Source organism: Manis pentadactyla, chromosome X (genome assembly GCF_030020395.1).
Source record: "Manis pentadactyla isolate mManPen7 chromosome X, mManPen7.hap1, whole genome shotgun sequence".
Classification (NCBI taxonomy): Eukaryota; Metazoa; Chordata; class Mammalia; order Pholidota; family Manidae; genus Manis; species Manis pentadactyla.
In genome coordinates, this window is record NC_080038.1 from 90,277,440 (window position 1) to 90,297,468 (window position 20,029).

Genomic DNA, 20,029 nt, shown 5'->3' on the forward strand with positions numbered 1-20,029 from the left:
CTCATCCACAGCAATGGCAGGTCAGCCGGTTCACTTGCAGTGCTGGTGGGGAAGAATGAATAGCAGGCTCCTTATTGCCATGAGAGACTTTGGCACTGTGTTGCCACCCAGGCAGTTAGGGTGCCTAAAGTTCCTTAAGGTTCCCAGCCTACTGGGCTGTGTTTGCCAGGGTGATTTTTTTCTACCTGCTAAACCCTTGTCCCTTTAAGACTTGTAAAGTGCCTGCTTTTCTTTTGTCCCAGGGGAGCCAGCTGTGAGGACCCACTCACAGTCTCCATCTCAGATTTTACTTTTCCATTTCTCTAATATCATGTACACCATGCTATGTGTGTCTGTGCTCCTAGTGCCGATTACTAAGGCTGTTTTTTTTAACAGTTCTGTGCTTCCACTCCCTCCCCACTCTGATTCTTTTCCTCCTGCCAGTGAGCTGGGGTGGGGTGAGTGCTTGGGTCATGCCTTTATATCTTACCCTTTTCGTGAGATGCTGCATTCTCACAGATGTAGATGTAGCCTGGCTGTTGTACTATATCTTCTGGTCTCACTTTTAGGAATTGCTATATTTGCTATATTTTCAAAATATATATGATTTTGGGAGGAGATCTCTGCCACCTTACTCATGCAGCCATCTTGAGTGCCTCCTTCATTTTTCCATTGACCACAATTTTAATGTGTATAATTCTACAGATTTTGACAATTGTGCACAACTATTAATTTATCACTACATCAAGACAGAGAACGTTTCAATTATACCATCAACTTTCTTTGACCCTTGTACTCTATGTTTTGCCCTAGGCAACCACTGCATTGAGTTTTATCAAAATAAAACCTGTCTGAGGTTTTTTTATACCTGTCTGAAACTTCATATAAATGTTAATATACAATATTTCATACTTTACTTCTTTCACTAATCATGATGGCATTTTCCCCAGCTTTATTGTGATATAATTGACATATGTAACATTGTGTAAGTTTAGGGTATATAATGTGTAAATTTGATACATTTATATATTGCAAAATGATTAGTAATAGTTAATCTCTCCATCACCTCACTTAACTACTATTTCTTTTTTTTGATGAAAACATGTAAGATGTACTTTCTTAGCAGATTCACCCACATTGTATCTTTCAATAAGAATTCATTTTTATTGGTGAATGGCATTCTATTATTATAATAATATACTACAAATTATCTGCCCATTATCCTCTAGATGGATATTTGTGTTCTTCCTAATTATTTCTACTATGAATAAAGATGCCATTAACATTCATATTCATTCATGAAGTCTTTTTGTAGAAAAATGCTTTCATTCATCTTAGATAAATAATTAGAGTAGAATTCCTAGGCCATAAGGTGTGTATTTTAACTTTTAAAGAAATTAACAAGTGGTTTTCCAATTTCATTGTACTTTTCACATCCCAAATGCAGTATATAAGAGTTATATGTTCTTTACTTCATCACTCATATTTGGGATCAATTATTTTCATTTTATGTTTTCCAGTGGGTATTCAGTGGTTTCTTATTGTGATTTTTAAACTTTTATCTTCTAAATCACCAAACAACAAAATTGACATTTTTTGTTGTACTGTTCTATGAATTTTAAGAAATTTACAGATTTGTGTGACCACCACCATAATCAGGATGTAAAACAATTTCATCAACCCTTGAACAACTTCCTTATATCCATTTATAGTTCTACCTTTTCGCTACTCCTAACTCATGGCAACTACTAATCTATTCTCAATAACTGTAGTTTTATCTTTTTAAAGAATTTCAAATAAAATCATATAGCATGTAACATTGTGAGAGTGGCATTTTTCTCTTAGCATAGGGTTCTGAAATTCATTGATGTCTTTGTGTTTATCAGTTTATTCCTTTACATTGCTGAATAATATTCTGTTGTATAGATGTACAACATTTTGCTTATCTAATCACCAATTGAAGGACATTTAGGTCTTCAGTTTTCTGACAATTATTATTAATCCTGTTGGAAACATTTAGGTCCAGGTTATTATCTGAATCTCATTGTGATTTTAATTTGGGTTTTCTGACAAATAATGATGCTGAGCACTTAAAGTAGTTATTGGCCATTCACATATCTTCTTTTTTGACATGTCTGTTTAGGTCTTTTTCTACTTTTTATTAGATTGTTTTTCTTTTTATTATGGAGTTGTAACAATTCATTATATATTCTGAAAATAACAATATTGTCAGATATATGTATTATGAATATTTTATCCCAGTTCATAATTTATATTTTAATATTCTTAATGCTGTGCTTCAAAGAGCACAGGTTGAAATTCTGGTGAAGTATAAGTCATCATTAGTTTTCTATGTTTCTTTTCTAAGAAATTTTTGCCTATCTCAATATTATAGAGATACACTTTTATACTTACTTCTAGAAGTTTATAGTTATAGCTATTACATTGTATTGCACTATTCATATCTAATTTTGTCTATGGTGTGAAGGTGAGGTCAAAAGTCATTTTTCCCTATATGTTTATATAGTTTTCCAACATGAGCTGTTGAAGAGTATTCTTTCCCCAGTGAATTTCCCTGATATTTTTGCCAAAAATAAATTGGCCATACATGTGCATTTTTCTGGGTCTCTATGTTCTATTTCATATATTTATTTAGTTCTCCTTAATCCAATACTCTCGGAACGTATGGCTCTATAGTAAGCCTTAAAATTAGGAAGTACAAGTGTTCCATCTTTGTTCTTATTTTTCAACATAGTTTTGCCCACTCCAGGTCTTATTTATTTACATACAAATTGTGTGATCAGCTTATTGATTAAAAAAATAAGATACTGTGGATTCCATTAGAACTGCTTTGAATCCAGAGCAACTGACATCATTCTTGGAGGGAGAACAGATATCATAAGAATACTTAGTGTTCCAGTCCATTAACAAGGTACATCTTTACTTAGGTATTAATTAATTTCTTTCAGTAACATTTTGTTGTTTTAACTATTTAAGTTCTCTGTATCATTCACTGAACTTTATTTTAGTATTTCATTGTTTTCATGCTATGTTAAATACTGCTAAAAATTATTTCATAATTTGTGTTACCAATATTTAGAAACACAATTGATGATTATCAATAGAATTAACATAAAGACTTAATAATATTTTTATATGAACATGTTTTCAATTTCCTTGGTTAAAAACATAAGAGTTAGATGGCTGCACTGCATAAGTGTATGCTTATTTCATAAGAAACCATCAAGATATATTCAAAATGTCTGTAACAAGTTTTATTTTTACCATCAATGAATGAATGTTTCTGTTGCTTTGTGTCCTCAAAAGCATATACAATACAGCCACTAAAACAGTTATAGTGCTATATGCTTTTTGTTCACATTTGCATTTCCGTAATAACAAATTACATTGAGCATCTCTCCATATGCTTATTTGTCCTCCAGTGGACTTCTCTGAGGTTTGTTTTTATTCTTTGCCATTTTTTATTTGCTGTTCTCTTACTGAGTTTTAACAGTTCTTTACATATTCTGTGTATGAATACTTTAATAGATGCATAATTTGATAAAAATATATTCCACTTAGTCCTGTCTCTTCATTCCATTAGAAATATTGTTCACAGAAAAAAAGAGTTTTTGTGGATGTTTTGTTTAGTTATTTAATTTTGATAATGTTCAAATTATTCACATTATTTTTTAACGGATCTTTCTTTTGTTGCATCTAAAAAATCATCTCTAAATCCAAAGTCACACAGTTTTCCGTAATATTTTCTTCCAGAGAATTAATAACTTTGAGTTTTGCATGGAGGTCTATGAGTTGTTTTGAGTGATTCTTTGTATAAAATAAAAGCATAACTCTGGTGGGAAAATCTGTCTTCCAGCCCAGGGCAAATTACCTTTGAAAACAAAATGAGTCAAAGGGAGAAATAAAGTGAGAGAAACCCATTTATTGCTTACAAGCAGTCATCCACTTCTGCTCACCCATGTCTCTGATGATGTGGCTGCAAAAAGTGACCCCACCCAACCTGTCCAGTCCAGATATACTCTTGCTCCCTCACATAATCACCTATTGATATGGAGATGGACTACTTATCTCCAGCCCTTGGAAACACCTACTGATATGGAGATGCACTAAGGCCAAGTGAGACATTATGGAAATATTGCAATTTTACCCACAAGCCACCCCTCCAGAAATCTTGCCTCACAATCTACTCACTCTCCATCTCCCACAATGGCCCCTCTGTGAAAAAACTGGAGCATTGTAACCAGACTAATAACATACAATAAAAACAGCAATAAAATCATGATAATCCTCAAGCCAGAGAATTCAGCTATGTTCGAAGTCCTATGCAGACTCAGTCCATAGCACACCCAATCCACAGGCAGACAGTAGCTGAACAGGTAGGGAGTTCAGAGCTATCATCATGCAGCAGCTGCAGACAGTAGGTGGGTCCAGGTCACAGGGCCTGAAGAAGAAAACAAACTCAAGGGTGATAAGATACATGTTTTTATGACACCAGCATAGGCGAATCTTATCCATCAGGTAGGGTGTATGCAAGAGAGTGGTCCTGTGATAGGACAGTGGCAGGAATGGGTTCTCATCTTGTCTAGTATACCAGACATTCACCCACCTACATGTAGGAGTTACAGATGGTCAATATATAGGACTACAGGAAGTACATGCACTGGCTGTAAAGATAAAACAAAACTTCCCAATTAGATGCTCTTACCTACCACCTGTTCTGGGTACACTACTGTGATCTCTGAGGGCCTTCTGCTGTTACTCCAGGAACACACAGGAGGCCAGCTTCCAGGCCTTTTTGCTAAGGTGTCAGAAGGGCCATCCAATGGTAGTTCATGTATCAAAATGTCCAGGGATACATCCACTCAACAGAGTCCCCAGGATTTAGTGCAACTGGGGCTGGCAGCAGGATATTGCTCTGCTGGCCATATCCTGGATTCAACAATTCCTCTTTGGTTTGTACATACAGTTAGTTGTGTAGGTGAGACAGCAATGGGTATTAGCATGTCCACAGGGCTCAAGGCTGCTTTCAGGGCTTCTCATTCAAATGCCATAACATTGTCCATAAGTGAAATGACTAACCCTGTAGACTATTGGTGTTTGACTTCAGGCCAGATTTTAACAAACCATTGTACCTCTCTATCATACCTGCCCTGGTAGAGTTACATGGTACATGAAACTTCCACTTTATCTCTAATTTCTTCATCCATTTTTGTAATGCATGCCCAGTAAAGTGGATGCTTTGATCACTCTCAATCACCTATGACAGGCCATAGGCTGCAATTAGATGCTCCAAGCCTCTTTTGGTCATTTGCTGATCTGCATAACATGGAGAAAAAGCAAGCAACAGTCTTGTAGCTGTGTCCACACAAGTAATGGCACACCAATATCCTTCTGATATGGGGAGAGGCCCAATATAGTCTGTCTCCCACCTGACAAGAGGCATAGGCCCCATTACTATTGTCCCATGTTGCTGAAGGACTGTCCCATCCAGTTGCTGCTGTATGTTCCTCTTAGAGCACACAAGGCACTTCTTCTAAGCTCTGCCAACTTCTTCAAAGGGCAGCCCAACCAATGGGCTACATCCCACATTTTTTCCCTGCATGCAACAAATGCTGATGTAACCATTGGGCTACATCAGAGGCAGGCTATCCTAGCCAACACACCTGGGTCAATGTGTTTGCTTCATCATTCCCTGAGGATGCCAAAGGTAAATGGCCAGTCACATGATATAACTGTCTTAGTCTGACCAGAGACCCATAGGACTTGCCACATCTCTTGCCCCCAAAGGGGCCAGTAACCAACTGTCCAGTTGGCATGGTACCATATCAATAGCCACAGGGTCAACCCCCAATAGGCAGCCTGGCTGTCAGTGCAGACAACTATAGGAGAGGGCTCCTGGGTGATCATGAGACATTCTGCTTGTGACTCAGCCCATTGACTGCTCTTCCCCTCTCTGTCCTCCAGCCATATTGTCTCAGTCTTAGGATGGAAAACTAGAGCCCTCCACTTCAGAAGCTGCCCAGGACTGGAGTCATCTCTATACCAAGCATCTTCACATATAGGGGCTTTTCCATCCTGATAAAGACTCTCGGCAACCAATGGCTCAAAAGCAAGTTCTTCCTGCTTTCAACTGATATATGTTACTAGCCCCAATAAGCTTTGGAATTCTCCTCTTAAGGGGTTAGTAGAGATGGTGCTTCAGTGTTGTAAATATGCACACCATTTGGGCAGTGTAAGCCTCTGTGCCACACCACTTCATGGCCTCTGGGTCCAGTCTCACACCCACCCCACAATGGGATAGGTGGTTGTTACCTTGGTCAGCGTTGTTCTGGCGATAAGGCCCACAGACAGCAAGGCATGGTGCATAGCATCCAGTTGCTTCTCTATCAAGTTGTACCAGACCTCTGCTCCTTTCCTTAGTTGTGACCAGAATTGCAAAGGTTGGCATGTCCATTCAAGCATCTGCCAAAGGCCCCACTGATAATGATCTTTAGTTACATGAACATCTAGCACAAATGGCCTTGATGAGTCCATTACATTCAAGGCCTGTAGAGCCCTAACTGCTCACATAACAGCAGTAAAAGTAGCTGTACATGTTTCATCCCAGTCCCACCTGATGCCCTTTCATGCCACCTGGTATAAAGGCTTCAGAATTTGTGCCAAGTGTAGGATAAACACTCTCTAATAGTCCAAAAGACCCCAAAACTCTTATAATATATCCACAGTGGTAATGATAAGGAAAGCCTATACTTTGTGTATGACTGCTGCTGGGATAAATTTAGTTTTACCCAACCAGACAACCCCCAAGATCTGTACTGACAAACCAGGTCCCTGAACCTTGGTGCTGTTCACAGCCCATCCTTTCTCTTATAGATGTTGCAGCAGTCTAGGAACTGCCCCTTCTAAATCTGCAAGAGAATCATATGTGAACATGGTATCATCAATGTAATGAGAAAGCCAGGACGTTTGAGGTTTATTCCATATGGCCAAGTCCTGGGCTATGAGTCTGTGACAAATAGTGGGGCTGCAGAGGTATCTCTGTGGAACAACAGCAAATGTCCACTGCCTGCCTTCCCACATGAAGGCAATGTGTTCCTGACTTTCCTGTGCTATGCCAATAGAAAAGAATGCATTAGCAAGGTTCACAACATGATATGTCCCTAGTTAATGACTGAGGATATCCATAAGGACTGCTACAGAGGGAACAGCAGCATGCAAAGGGGGTGTTAATTTATTCAATTCCCTGTAATCTATAGTCATATGCCAGAAGCCATGTAGCTTCTTCACTGGCTACAATGGGGAATTAAAAGGACTATGAGTGGGCTTTATGTTGCCCACCTTCTCCAACTCCTGTAGAGTTTCTCCAGTTTCCTTGTGTCCTGCAGGCATTTATACTGCTTCATATTTGTTACCTGCCGAGGTATAGGCAGAGCTACATGTAAGTGCTTAGCATGTACCCTCAGTCTGAATTCACCTGCTGTGGTCTGTAACCACAGGTCTTACAGAATATTTACACCCAAAATATATTCAGTGATGGGAGATATGTACACAGCATACTCCACTGGGTGTAAATGCCCTATCTCCAGTGGGATTTGGGCTTTCTTCACTCTAATTTCCCTACCCTCATAGCCATCTATCACAGCTTGGGGCACGGGAAAATGCTTGTGGTTGCCATAAATCAAAGAACATTCAGCTCCTGTGTCCACCAGGGCCAGAACACTGCAGGAGGAGTTGGTACCTCTGCTGCTGTCCTCAACAACATTTTGGCCCTGGGTACCACTCCCTCATCCTCCCCTGACATCTCCTCTACTATTTATGGGGCTGAAGGCACTCCTCTTTCTTCCCCTTGTCCCACAGCCTCCTGCAATGTGGGTTTTCCTGCTATCTCCTCCCTTGCCGCTAATGTATCTTCCAGGAGCATGACCTGTCTTCTCAATAACTGTCTCTCTTATGTACATCCCATAGGTCATCACCCAGTTCCTCCAAGTGATGCTGGGGTGTGTCTCCCTCCTGCCAAAGTCTCTCTTTTGCCTCAATAACCCTTTCCACTAGATTTAGAAACAAACATCCCACAATCCCAGCTGCTACACAGTCACTCAGGGCCTCTAAGCAGTCTCTTCTTTCATGGAGAGCTAATTCCACAGCTTCTGCTCTCTCCATCCTTCCCCAATTCTGGGAAAGACCCCACCCATCTAGGAGGTGCTTTACCCTAGACCAATTCACCACTGGGTGCTCCCCAATTGGTAGCCCATGGATAGGGTGCTCCCAGTTGAAGCCACACCCTCCATTGCTGCAGCCACAGGGGCCTCCCCACCATCCACCTGGGGGTTTCCAGGTATCTCCCTACCATCTTTAGGGCAACCCGCTCAATGGTCACACCCATGAAGACAGATTACAGCCATGTGTAACTCTGGGGGAAAAATCTGTCTCCAAGCCCATGGCAAATTACCTTTGAAACCAAAATTAGTCGAAGTGAAAAATAAAGTGGGAGAAATATGTTTATTGCTTACAAGCAGTTGTCCACTTCTGCTCTCCCATATCTCTCACAACTCTGCTGCCAAAAGGGACCCCACCAAACCTCTCTGGTCAGATATGCCCTTGCTCCCCGATGTAATCTCCCATTAATATGGAGATGGACTACTTCTCTCCACCCCTTGGAAACACCTATTGATATGGAGATACACTAAGGCCAGGTGAGAGATTCCGGAAATACTGCAATTTTACTCCACAATAAAGTATGTAATGAGATGTGTTTATTTTTCATATGGATATAACATTTTCTATTCTTTCACTAGTACCACAGTTTTGGACTTTGTAATTTTATATATTAAAATCAAATAATGTGAGTCCCCTAGCTTTGCTATTTTTTTGTAATTGTTTTTCATTATTTTAGTTCATTTACCTAACACATAAATTTGAGAATCATCTTATCAGTATCTACTAAAATGGCTGCTGTTATTTTCATCTGTATTATATTGAATCTACAGATCAATTTGCATAGACTTATCATCCCAACAAAACTGAGTCTTCCAGTCCATGAATATGGTAGGTCTCATATTTTAGTAGACTTTTTTTTAATTTTATGGTTTTAAGCATATAGATAAATATATTTTAAATATTAAAAATATACTTATCTCTAAGTAGTTGTTTTGCTGCTGTTCTTTTTCTTCTTTTTTTCCTTTTTGGTGTTATTGCAAACTTTTTAAAAATATAAGATTGCTAATTCCTGCTATGTACTTATATAATAATAGGCAAAATTTTTTAAATGGCCTAGGCTGCAGTCTATCCTGAACTAGGTCTTTTATACTTTCTCCACAGTAGGATATTTTGCTAGTTAATTTTTCGGAGTCAATACATTTGCACTTTTTTCGCTTCTGATCTAGGTGACCCTATGATGTGTTAATAAAAAGTAAAAATGTATTAGTTTAGTTAGTGTCTTTGTCTATATGCACTTTCCAAATCTTCCTAAACATATCTATGACTACTGATAACTTTGAAACATTTCACCCAACTATTTAGCAAAATGTAAGTATGGCATCAATATACTCTTAATATTCTAAAATTTTACTAAAAATATGTAATTAATTAATAGAGAAGTTTAAAAAATTCAAGTATATGAATGTATTATGCCAATCAATATTCTTTTTTGAATTTTGTTCATACTGAAATATATTTTTGTACTTTTTGTATTGAAACATCTATTTTTTAAATCTCTGCTATAAAATATGAAATACCTTGCTTAAGGATTTTAATAGATTAAATCAGTAATTAGTAAGAAAATAAGAAATATGTAAACTTTTTATTAGTTAACTCCAATTTCATTTGGTTTTAAAAGAATTGGTTAAGTCTCAGAACGTTTTGTTTTCTACTACTCATTCACAGATTGGATAATGTTTCAGAATATTTACTTCTGAAATAAATTGTTTATGTGTATGTGTAATCTTATAAGAACTGAATTTAACTGTGTAATATTTTTCAATTCAAATAACTGGAGCAATTTTCTTCCAGCCCTCAATTTTTGTTTGGTTGCCATAAGAACTTTTAACATGTGATCTATATTCTTAAAAACTGCAAGTGTCTGATACAGTTTTAAAACAGTAGATACATTGTTATAATACATATTTCTAGAATTTATTCATATTGCATAACTAGTATTTTATGACTATTGATAAGCAACTCACCATTTCCCTTTTCCCCCAGTCCCTGGCTACCATCATTCCATCCTATGATTCTATGAATTTGACTATTTTAGGTACTTCATAAAGTAAAATCATTTAGCAGTTGTCCTTCTGTGACTAGCTCATTTCACTTTTTATAATGTCCTCAATGTTCATCCATGTCTTCTCATATTGCAGATTTCCCTCTTTTTAAAAGATGAATACCATTACATCGTATGTATATGCTTTTTTTCTTTATCTCTATATTTGGTGATAGATCTTTAGGTTGCTTCCACATCTTCGCTATCATAAATAGTGTTGTGGTGAACATGAGAGCACTAATATCTCCTTGAGATTCTTATTCTAATATTTTTGTATAAATACCCAGAAGATGGATTTCTGGGTCTTATGTAAGTTACATTTTTAATTTTTTGGAGAAACTGCATAATGTTTTCCATTACAGCTATACCATTTTGCCTTCCCACCAACAGTGTATAAGGAATCCCAATTATCAACATCCTCACTAACACTTGTCTTTGCTTTAGAATAATATTTTGTTTTCAATAACATCCTGACAGATGTGAGGTAATACCTCATTGTGGCTTAGGTTTACATTTTGCTGATGATTAGTGTCATTGAGTATATTTTCAGATATATGAAACATATGTGTGTTTTCCATATATATGTCCTCTTTGAAGCAATATCTATACAACTCTTTACCCCATTTTAAATGGAGTATTAGATTTTTTGCTATTGAGTTGTTGGGGTTCCTTATATATTTTAGAAATTAACCTCTTATCAGATATATGACTTTCAAATATTTTCTCCCATTCCATAGGTTGCATTTTCACTCCATGAACTTTCTCTGCTGGTCTGAAGCCTTTTAGTTTCATATAATTACATTTGTCTATTTTAGTTTTTGTTGTTTGTAATTTTGGTATCATTCAAGAAGTCACTGCCAGGGCCAATGTCAAGCTTTTTGCTTGTTTTTTCTTCAAGTATTTTTTGGCTTCAGTCTTACCTGTAATTTTTTCATCTACTTTCAGTTTATTTTTAGGAGTGGTGTAAGATAGGAGTCCAGTTTCATTCTTTTGCATGTAGATACCCAGTTTTCCCAACAACATTGTTGAAGAGACTATCATTTTCTCATTATGCATTCCAGACACCCTGTCGAAGATCAGTTGACTACATATGTGTGCATTTACTTCTAGGCTTCCTATTCTATTTTATAGCTCTATGTGTCTGTCATTGTGCCAGTACCATACTGTTTTAATAACTGCAGATTTTTAATATATTTTGATTTCAGGAAGTGTAATGCCACCAGCTTTGTTCTCATTGCTCAAGATTGATTTACATAATCTTTGGGTCTCTGAGGTTTCATATGAATTTTAGAATTGTGTATTCTATTTCTGTAAAAAATGTCATCGGGCTTCTAGGAGGGATTGCATTGAATTTATAGTTCACTTTGTATGGCATTGACATTTTAACAATATTTAATCTTTCAATACATAAACATGGTATGTCTTTCCATTTGTTTGAGTATTCCTTTTTTTTTTAATCAGAGCTTTGTAGTTTTCTTTATACAAGTCTTTCACCTCCTTAGTTAAATTTATTCCCAAGTACTTTATTCTTTTCTGGTGCTATTATAAATGGACGTGATTCCTTTTTTCCCTTTCCAGACAGTTCATTGCTAGTGTTTACAAATGCTACTAATTTTTGTTTATTGATTTATTATCCTGACAATTTACTGAACTAATTTATGAGTTTTAAGAGTTTTTTCATGGAGTCTTTAAGGTTTTCTACATATAAGATATTGCCTGCAAACATGGACAATTTTAGTTCTTCCTTTCTGATTTAAATGTCTTTTATTTCCCTTTTTTGCCTAATAGCTCTAGCTACGCCTTCAACTACTGTGTTGGATAGAAATGGTGAAAGTGAGCATCCTTGTTTAGTTCTTAATCTTAGAGGAAAAGCTTTCAGTTATTTGACATTCATTATGATGGTGTATGTCAGTTTGTGATATATGGCCTTTTAATGCATTGATGTTTTAACCTCTGCAGCCAATTTGTTGAACATTTTTTTACATGAGAAGTTTTTTAATTTTCTGAAACACATCTTCTGAACTATTCAGACAATCATGTGATTTTATCCTTTATTTTGTTAACATGGTATATCACATTACAGACATGCCTTAGAGATATTGTGTGTCCAGTTCCAGACCACTACGACAAAGTGAATATTGCACTAAAGCAACTCAAATGAAATTTTTTGGATTCCCAGTGCACATAAAACTTATATGTACACTATATGGTAGGGCATTAAGTGTACAAAACATTATGCTTAAAAAATATATATGTACCTTAATTTAAAAAATACTTTATTACTTACAAATGCTTTGTCTTTGTCTTTAAGTAAGTTACAATTTTTTGCTGGTGTAGGGCATTGTTTTGATGCTGATAGCTGCTGACTGATCACAGCAGTGGTTGCAAAAGGTTGGGGTGGCTGTGGTAATTTCTTAAAATAGACAGCGGTGAAGTTTGCCACATCAATTGACTTTTCCTTTCTTGAACATTTTTCTGTAGCATGAAATGCTGTTTGATAACATTTTACACACTGAAGAACTTCTTTCAAAATTGGAGTTGTTCTCTCAAACCCAGCCACCGCTTTATCAAAGTATGTGATAGTCTAAATCCTTTGTTGTCATTTCAACAATCTTCATAGTGTCTTCAACCAGGAGTAGGTTCCATCTCAGGAAAACAGTTTTTTGATGATACAGATCTCCTCATCCATTGAAGTGTTGTCATAAGACTGCAACAACTCAGTCACATCTTCAGGTTCCACTTCTAATTTTAATTATCTTGCTAATTCCACCATACTTTCAGTTCCCTCCTCCACTTAAGTCTTAAATTCCTCAAAGCTTTTCATGAAGGTTGGAATCCACTTCTTCCAAACTCAACGTTAATGTTCATCTGTTGATCTCTTTCCATGAATCATGAATGTTTTTAATGGCATCTGGAAATTTGAATCCTTTACAGAATGTTTTCAATGAATTTTGCTCAGATCCGTCAGAGGAATTACTATTTATGGCATCTGTATGGCCTTACTAAATATATTTCTTCAATACTAAGACTTGAAAGTCAAAATTACTTCTGTATCCTTGGGCCATAGAATGAATGTTGTGTTAGGAGACATGAAAACATTAACCTTGTTTATACATTTCCATCAGAGCTGTGGGTAACCAGGAGTGTTTCAATGAGCAATCATATTTCAAAAGGAATCTTTTTCTGAGTGGGCTTAAAATATTCAGTAAACCATGTTATAAAACAAATGTGCTCTCATCTAGCCTTTGTTGTTCAATTTATGCAGCACAATCAAAGTTGATTTAACATAATTCTTAAGGGCCCTATCATTTTCAGAATATTAAGTGAGTATTAACTTCAATTTAAAGTCACTAGCTGCATTACACCCTGACAAGAGAAATACCCTGAACTTTGAAGCTCTGAAGCCCAACTGACTTCTGTCTAGCTATGAAAGTCTCAGATGTCATCATTTTCCAATAGAAGGCTGTTTCATTTACATTGAAAATCTATGTGGTATTGCTACCTTCACTAATTATGTTAGCTAGATCTTCTGGATAACTTACTGGAGCTTCTACATTAGCACTTGCTGCTTCACTTTCACATTCTGGAGATAGTTTCTTTCCTTTAACTTCATGACCCAACTTCTTCTAGCTGCAAACTTTTCTTCTACATCTTCCTCACCTCTTTTAGCCTTCAAAAATTGAGAAGAGTTAGGGCCTTGCTCTGGATTAGGCTTTGGCTTAAGGGACTGTTATGCTGGTTTGATATATCTAGACCACTCAAAGTTTCTCCTTATCAGCAATAAGGCTGTTTTGTTTTCTTATCATTCATGTGTTCACTAGGGTATCATTTTTAATTTCCTTTAAGGACTTTTCCTTTGCATTCACAACTTGGCTAATTGGTACAAGATGCCTAGCTTTTAGCCTGTGAGCTTTTGATGTGTTGTCCTCACTAAGTTTAATTATTTCTACCTTTTGACTTAAAGTCAGTGTTGTGCAAATTTTCATTTCACTTGAATACTTAGAGGCTAATGTAGGATTATTAATTTGCCCACTTTCAGTACTGCTGTATCTCATGGAACTGGGAGGCCCAAGGAGAGGGAGAGATTTGAGGAAATGGTCAGTTGTTGGAGCAGTCAGAATACACACAACATTTAGCAACTGTTTGCTGTCTTATGTGGGAGTGGCTCATGGCACGCCAAAACAATTACAATAGTAACATGAAAGTTCACTGACCACAGATCACTATAAAAAATATAATAACAATGAAAAAGTTTATAAAGCTGTGAGAATTACCAAAGTGTGTCACAGAGATATGAAGTAAGCAAATGCTTTTGGAAAAATGGTGCTGATAGAATTATTCTGCACAGAGTTGTCACAAACCTTTGGTTTGTAAAAATTGCAGTATCTGTGAAGCACAATAAAATGAGGTATGCCTATAATTGATTTTTGTAAGTAGAGCAATCCTTGCATCTCAAAGATAAATTGCTCTTTGTCATGGTGTATGATACTTTCAATGAACTGTTGAGTTATACTTTCTGGAATTTTGTTGAAGATGTTTAGATTTATGTTATTCAGGACTATTGGCCTGTAATTTTCTTTTCTTATAGTGTCCTCATCCAGTTTAAATGTCAGGTTATTAATGTTGGCCTTGTAAAATGAGTTTGGAAATGTTTCCTCCTCTTCACTTTTTTGGAAAGTTTCTGAGAAGGATTGGTGTTAATTTTTATTTAAATGTTTAATAGAATTCACCAGTGAAGCCATTTGGTGCTGAGGTTTTCTTTGTTGGAAGGTATTTGATTACTGATTCATCTCCATACTACTTATAGGTCTATTCAGAATTTCTGTTTCTCATTATCCAGTCTTGTAGGTCCTATGTTTCCATGAATGATTCCATTTCTTATAGTTTATCCAGTTGATTGGTGCTTTCATAGTAATCTCTTATGTCCCATTTTATTTCTGTTGTATGAATTGTAATGTGTCCTCTTTCATTTCAAATTTTATTTGAGTCTCTTTTTTTGCTTATTATATCTAGCCAAATATTCATCAATTTTATTATCTCTTGAAAAACCAACCTTTCATTTGTTGATATTTTATGTTGTTTTCTATCCACTTATTTATTTCTGCTCCAAACTTATAGTTTCACTCTTTCAGCTACTTTGCACTTAGTTTTTGCTTCATCTCGTTGTGCCTTGAAATTTAAAATTTGGTCATTTATTGAGATATTTCTTCTTTTCAATGTAGGCTGCATTGCTATAAATGTCCCTCTTATTATTGCTGTTGTTACATCCTATAACTTTGTGTTACTGCATTTTCAATTTTGTTGTCTCAAGATATTTTCTATTTTCCCTTTTGATTTTTCCTTGAACCCATTTGTTATTCAAGACTGTGTTGATTAATTTCTGCATATTTGAAATTTTCCAGTTTCCTTGCTACTCTTGATTTTTAGTTTTATTCTACTATGGTCAAAAATGACACTTGGGATGATTTCAATCTTCTTTACTTTGTTGCCATGTTTTGTAACCTTCTGATCTATCCTGGAGAATGTTCCAGGTCTGCTTAAGAAAAATGTGTATTCTACTTTTGTTGGACAGAGTGTTCTGTATATGTCTGTAAGGTTGAATTGGTTTATAGTATTTTTTTAAGTTCCATGTTTCTGTGCTGATCTTCTGTCTGCATATTTGCTCATTATTGAAAGTGAGGTACTGATGTCTTCTACTGTTATCGCACAATATTATATTGCATTGTACTTGCCTCTTCATTTCTATCAACATTCTCCAGGATATATTATATGTTAAATCACCATATAAGTCTCAATAAATTCCAGAATATTGAAATCATACCAAGCATTTTCTGACCACAATGGTATGAAACTAGAAATAAAATGATAAAACTGGAAAAATCACAAATAAGTGAAGTTCAAACATGTTACTCAAAAATAATGAAGAAATAAAAGGAGAAATCAAAACTACCTAAACAAAAGTTAAAAAGGAAGCAGGACATACCAAAATGTATAGAATATATCACAAGCAATTTTAAGTGGGAAGCTCATATAGTAATACATGCCTACCTCAAGAAACAAGAGAAATCTCAAATAAACAATTTAAATTTACACCTAAAGGAACTAGAAAATGAAGAACAAACAAAGCCTATATTTAGTAGAAGGAAGGTAATAATAAAAACAGTGAAAATAAATGAAAGAGAGAATAAAAAGACAATAAAAAATATCAGTGAAACTAAGGACTGTTTCTTTGAAAATACAAACAAAATGGGCAGACTTTTAGCTGGACTCACCAAGAAAAAAAGAGGGTTCAAATATATGAAAATAGATCAGAAAAAAAACCTCATTTGCAATCACATCAAAAGAATAAAATGCCTGGGAATAAATTTAATGAAGGAGGTGAAAGATCTATACAAAGGAAACTATCAGAGATTAAAGAAAAACATGGAAGATGAGAAAAAAATGGAAAGATATTCCATGCTCATGGATTAGAAGAAATATTGTTAATATGTTCATACTAACCAAGGCAATCTACAGATTAAGCAATCATCAAAAATTCCAATATTTTTTAGGGAACTGTAACATATAATTCTAAAATTTATATGGAACCACAAAAGACTCTCAATAGATGAAATAGTATTGAGATAGAAGAACAAAGCCAGTCACACTCCCTGACCTAAAACTCTACTACAAAGCTATAGTAATCAAAACATATGGTACTGGGATAAAAACAGACACATGGATCAATGGAACAGAATAAAAAGCTCAGAAATAAACCCATTCATATAATTTCAGTTATGAAAAAACAGGCAGTTGTATACAATCTGGAAAGGACAGTCTCTTCAATGAATGCTGTTGGAGAAACCAGACAGCTAACTATAAGAGAATGAATTTAGACCACAATCTTACTATAGATACAAAAATTAACTCAAAATGGACTAAGACTTAAATGTATGACTTGAAACCATAAGACTCCTAGAAGGCAGTAAGCTCCTTGGCACTGGTCTTAGCAATGTATTTTTATCTGAATCTAAGGCAAGGAGAACAAAAGCAAAAATAAACAAATGAAACTACATCAAAATAAAAGCTTCTGGAGAGTAAGGAATCCATGAAAAAAATAAAAGGTAACCTACTGAATGATGGAAAACCTCACACACATGCCCTCAAGAAGACAAAACTTAAAGACTGAGATATTTATTTCCCAAAAATGCCCAATTTACAGAAAACTGCTAGTGTTGGATTTTGTTTCTTTGGTGGGGGATGATGGAGGATTGAACAAAGTTTGTCTCATGTCAAACTTGGGAATTTTGGCTAGGGACATGAATAGGAGATGACCCAAGTCAGGTCTCAGAATGTGGACTGAACTGAGTTTTGTTTGTGCAGCTGAACTGATTGAGTCTGCTTAGAAAATTTTCAAGGAGTGTTTCATGTTTTTTTTAATGCTCTAACTGAACTTTCTTCTTTTATATGACCTGACCATAAATAAAACCTACCCCAAACCCTCAATGGATTCAACCATAGGTTGCTATGATTTGCTTGTCTCAAATTGCAATTCTTCTGCTATTTCCAAATAAACTCATACTTTTGAGCTTGCCTCAGTTTACCTCTTTATTTAGGTCAACAGCTATTATAAAAGACAAGAAATAACAAGTGTTGGTGAGGATGTGGAGAAAATGGAAACTAATACATTGCTGGTGGGGAAGTAAATTGGTGCAGCCACCATGGAAAACAGTATAGAGTTTCCTCAAAAATTTAAAAATAGAACTGCCATATCATCCAGCAGTTCCACTACTTAAAATCTATCTGAAGAAAACAAGAATGAAAATTTGAAGATACATACACCCTTATGTTCATTGCAGCATTACTTACAATAGCCAATATATGAAACAACCTATGTTCCCCTCAATGGATGAAAATATTTTTAAAATGTGATATATATATCAGAAAAAATTATGAAATCTTGCCACTTGAGAAAACATACATGGACTTTCAACATATTGTGCTAAGAAAATAAGTAAAAAAAAATACTACATGATTTCAATTATAAGTGAAATCTAAAAACAAAGCAAAATAAACAAACAAAATGAAACCCAGACTCATAAATTCAGAGAACAGATTGGTGGTTGCCAGAGAGCGTTGGTTGGAAGGCAGGGGCTCAATGGACTAAAGGGATTAAAAAGCACAGTTCTCCAGCTATAAAATAAATATCATGAGGATGTATTGTACAGCATGGGGAATATAGACAATAATATTGTATTAATTCTGTAAGGTGACAGATGGTAACTAGATTTAATGTGGTGATCATTTCATAATATATACAAATATCAAATCATTATGTTGTACACCTGAAACAATTATAAGGCTATTTGTTTAAAAAATTATCCCACCCACTTACTTTAAGATTTGTATGTTTTTGTATTTTCATGTAACGTTGTAGATCAAAAAAGTAAACTACGTATTCAATATTTTCAAATAAGTCAAAATGTGCTAACAAAAAAGTGCAACTGAGATATTTTCAGGCAAAATGAAACCTAAAAATGTTCTTATAGTATGAATATTGTTTTTTGTAATTGTCCTTAGAAATGCATAACTGATGAAGATCCACTCTTACCTGATATGGGAATATGAAGGTCAGTGGATTATTTATTAATATTCTTTCCCAGTGGATGCATGCACTGGTGAAGTATGCATATACAGCAGTCACTGGGACTGTTTATTGGCCCAAGCAGGTTTACTCATTTACTTCTATATAGTTAAATAAAAAAATATCCAAATATATCATTAGGGAGATTAAAGAGATTCTACAGACCATGCTTGGAAATCTTGATAGAATATATATTTAAGAGCCTTCTTTTTTTCACCAAAATTCAGATGTGATGTTTAATTTTATATACCAATTCGACTGGGCTAAGGGATGTCTAGATAGCTGGTAAACATTATTTCTGAGTGTGTCTGTTGAGGGTGTTCCTATGAGAGACTCGTATTTGATTAGGTAGACTGAGTAAAAACTGCTCTCACAATATTGGCAGGCATCAAACTTGTTGGGGGTTTCAATGGAACAAAAATTGGAAGGGAAAATTCTCTAACACCTTGAGTTGGTACATCTGTCTTTTCCTGCCCTCATATATTGGAACTCTGGTTTCTGTGGCCTTCAGACTCTGGGACTTGTACTACAACAGTCCTCTAGTTCTCAGGTTCTTGGCCTTGAACTAGGAGTTAACACCATTGTCTCCCCTTGTTCTCAGAACTTCAGACTTGAACGGAATTATATCACCAACTTTCCTGGTTTTCCAACATTCAGATGGCAGACTGTGGGAATTCTCAGCTTCCATGATCCAGTTAATAGAATATTCTCTCCATATATCCTACTGGTTCTGATTCTTTTGATAACACTTACCAATATATCAGAGAATAAGTATTTTACTCACTTTTATAGCTATGTGATTTTCTTATATCTAAATATACAGTATATTTCTACAACACAACACAATCTTGGTAATAGAACAATTTTGTAAAAAGAAAAATATATGCTTCCTAAGTTCATGACAAGAATATAAGAAATAATTTACTAATTACTTTATTAGTTAACTAATATATCTCATTTAAGCCATGAAAAGCAGAATTTGTAAATAATCTATAATATTCAAAGCAAACTTAAATTTTTACTTTTCTCAATGCCTAACTTGTATAACACATCTGATAGGATAACATTGCCATCTTATGGCCTACTTGTTGAACTAACATTAAAGATAAAAACTGATGACTCCTAATACATAATGATGTGGTTTTCTC